The sequence below is a fragment of the Octodon degus genome, unplaced genomic scaffold, assembly GCF_000260255.1.
Source record: "Octodon degus isolate 3935 unplaced genomic scaffold, OctDeg1.0 scaffold00053, whole genome shotgun sequence".
Classification (NCBI taxonomy): domain Eukaryota; kingdom Metazoa; phylum Chordata; class Mammalia; order Rodentia; family Octodontidae; genus Octodon; species Octodon degus.
In genome coordinates this window covers 2223793-2227835 of record NW_004524629.1, presented here as the reverse complement: position 1 = coordinate 2227835, position 4043 = coordinate 2223793, and positions in this window count along the sequence as shown.

Below are 4043 nucleotides of genomic sequence, written 5' to 3'. Positions count from 1 at the left end.
TGTTTTTCATAATTCATATTATTTCTGATTTGTGTATAAGCCTGATAATATGAATAGAGTAGAACTAAAAAATAGAAGCTTGGGTGGAATAGCAAGCTGTAGGCTTGCATGGAAGATTTTTCACTTTTACCCTTGTATTCAAGGGATTAAAAACGATAAAAGCAATATGTGAAACCCAGGGATTCTAAAACGCAAGTGTGGGTTTATCAGAATGTTTGCACTGCCAAAGCTGGTTGGTTATTCAGTGATTTCTTCCAGCCCTTGGCCTTGTTAATCTCACCCACCATTCTTGAGGGCGGTGGATGCTGCTGCTGTGTTTGTTAGCTTTGTGTAGAAAGGAAAAGTAAAGCCTTCCTTTGAAATTTCAAAATAAATAAATAAATAAATAAATAAATAAAATAAAATTGGGTCAAGTGTACAGAAAAAGTCATGTGTATACTTCTCAATACTCTCAAAGGAAGTCCTTATTTGCTTGAAATCTCATTACATTATTCAACAGTTTACAGTCCATATGATTTTCTAGGTTTTAATAATTAAAAAGAGTAAAATACAGTCCCACTTTTAGGAAGCTTATAGTACAGTTTGTGGCTCCTTTTTTTAAAGATAAATTTATCCCATTTCTTATAAATTTAAAGTTAGAAGGAACAGAAAGCTGGAATGAGAAGATGGAAGTAATCAGTAAAAAAGAACAGAAGAAAGTATACAATGACAAACCTCATTCTTGTTATTTCTGGTATGCTATCTGCCTACACAAAGGACTATGACTACCATAGCAGGTGGCATCCAGGAAACCTCATTCATTTCAGACCAATAACACAGGTTGAAAGCCAGGATGACTGACTCCCTACTGACTGGGAGATGCAAGTTGCTATGTGTGTTACAGACTGTTACGCACGTGACCTATGCCCTCACCTACTGACAAGAGCAACATAGATATGTAGACACACAAACACGCATATGACCAGCCCTCTTCTGGTCAATATGTAAACACATGCACACACACACACCGAGCGGGGGGGGGGGGAGAGAGAGAGAGAGAGAGAGAGAGAGAGAGAGAGAGAGCTTTATCAATAAGAAACCAGAAGCAACTACTTATAAAATTTTATAAAGACAGATTATCTAGGGGATTATTTATGTGTCCACTTTCTATGTATCAAATATTAATCAGAATTTGTCTCTCAATAAAATTATGGAAAAAAAACTTAATCAGAGTATAAAACAAATGGCCATGTACATTATGAGAGCTCTAACATATAGGAAGCACTTTGATAGTTGTATGGCTTCTGTCTGGCTGTCCCCCAAAGCCTCAGGCTGTCATAGGGTTTTTTTGGAGGCAGCCGAATCTAGAAAATGTGACTGACTTATACTGCAATGCTGAGGTCAAGGGTGGGGGATTGTTGGATTATCCCATTGACTGGATTGGCACCACCCCAGTCCTGGTGGACTGGATACAATATAAGGCACAGAAAGAGGCTGTTGCCATCTTCTACTGTCATGAACTGTTGTCCCTCTGCCATGTACCATCCTGCTTTGGGGCCAGTGGGTTATGGACTGTAACCTCTACAAACTGAATGAAATTCACCTCTCCTCCCTTAACTTTGATCACTGGGTATTTTTTCTCAGCAATGAGAGAAAAATAACTGAGACAGTTCAAGAGTAAAAAGCTAATAAATAGCTAAATTGGCCCAAGAGATGGATAGAAATTCACAAAAGAAAGAGAAAATGGCTAAGTACATAGGAGCAACATTAACTCTCCCTGGTAAGTTAAAAATTAAAATAATTGAACTCACAAATATAATTTACAACACAATTCTTACAATAAGATGCCAAATTCCCCTTATTAAATTGACTAATATTTTCTACAAGTTGCAGTGTTGGCAGAACATTAGGATTTAAGCACGCTCTGATATGATATAAAAGGGTTTATTGGTTCACTGTTCCTAAAGCTCAGACAAGTCACAACCACCCTGGATCCCAAGGTCCTTGCTTGCATAATTCAGGAGAAGGCCTCTGAGGGCCTTTTACATTCAGTGGGTTGTGATTTATTACACTTCTAAGCTCCAAGTCAGCAGAATACTCCTGGATGTTTTGTGACCAAACTTTAGAAATAACTTTCTTTTTAAAGAGACAGACTAGTGGATGGAGAGAATATTCAAAATTATATGCTTTCATTCAACATTTTTTACCTGAAACCATTAGATCTTGCAAGGGAAAAAAAGAGGGCAAAAGAAATCAACAAGGAGAAAGCAAATATAAACATTAAAAACCTGGCCATGGCCCATCATTCTTAGCTCATTAGGATGCTGGTTTTCATTTCTGTTGATGGTATTAATTGTGAACAGTTGTGTCTATGATGTTTCGTGAAAAATATAATAAATACAGCCACCTTTTCTGCTGATAAATTATTCTAATTTTATCCAATGGCATTTAATATAAGTACTTCTGGTTCCATGTGGAATAACATGCTTCCCACATGCTTCCCACATGCCTCATCACCTTACCCTTCATGTATTACTCACCAGGTATTTATTCAGTGCTTCCCACATGACAGACACTGTTCTGGGAGCTGAATATATAACCAAGAACAAACCAAGTCTTGCTCTTGCAGAGTTCACATTCTTGTGAAAGCAAACAGGCTATGAGCAGTGTGGGACATCACGAATCACGGAAGAGCATTCTACGTAGGAGAAAGAGCCAAGGCAAAGGCCCTCAGGTAAGCACTACCTTCACACAGCCAAGAACCAGCAAAGACATCTGTTTAGGAGGAATAGAGAGTGAGGTGATAGAGATGGGGGTGGGGGAGGGCTGATAGGTAGCAGAGCGTTGGATGGATGTCAGCCTTGAGTGGTGAGCATGTATCTTGTTTGCCTGGCATTGCCCTGTCTATGACTATTTTTCGTAGGTGATTCATAATAACTCACATTTTTACTCTCAAAACTGTCCATGATGGAAGGATAAATTATATGGTCAGCACGTATGGACCATTGTGTTTAGATTTCACTCGAAGCAAAGGGAAGAATCATGGAAGGACTTAAAGCAAAGAAGCTACATGATATGACTTTGATTTGAAAAGAATTGGGTAACAGTAGAAGCAGTGAGGTGACTAGAGGCTGCTACAATAATCTGGGCAGAAAGTAGAGGAGGCTTGGGCTGAGACTGAAGGAGCAGAAGAGCAGTGGGGCTCAGAGCAGATCATGAGTGCAGAACCTACAGGATGCACTAATGGATTGCACTTAAGTGAAAGGGCAAAGCCAAGGATGACCCCAAAGGAATGTGCTTCGAACCCCATTTTATTCTATGTCTGGTTCCAAAGAGCTTTCACATGGCAGGTCCCCTGTTTGCTGGAAGTCTTTGTGTTGGCACATTTGCTGTTGATGTGAATGAAACATTCATCACCAAACATAGATAAGTCAGTAAATAGAGATTTGTGGAGTGAAACCCAAAGATGCACGAGCTGAAGACACATGTGTGATTAGAACTGCTCTATGGTCTCTACTGTGACTGCGGTCAGATCAGAGAGGACGTGGCTGAAGGGACAGATGCTTCACAGGCTGTCCAAGCCAGGAGGGAACCACTCTGGGGCTCTGCACAAGAATGTTTGCTTGCTGAATCTCGCTGACTCTCTTTTTGATATACACATAGTTCTATGCTGGCCTTTTTTTTCCAACAAAAGAAAATATACAAAGTGGATGATTTTTGCTGTGAGCCAGTGTCTCAGTCAAGATGAGTGTCTGCCCCTCAGTACTGAAGAAGGACCGCATCACCGAGGGCTGGAAGTCTTGTCACATGGACAAAGGTGACAGAATATTTTCAAATCTCAAAACCATGAAAACTGTTGAATAGCATTGAATAATTCATAAATGTGTTTAATAAGAAAATTTGATTTTGTGTCTATATTTTCTGTCACTCACTTTAGTCTTATGGTATTATTGCTTTTCTGTTTAATTCATTAACAGTGTCTTACCAGAATAATCTCAAGCCCTCAACCCACATTTGTTGGCATGCTTCCTTGCTTGCTTGCATTCCTTCTTTCCTTCCTTCCT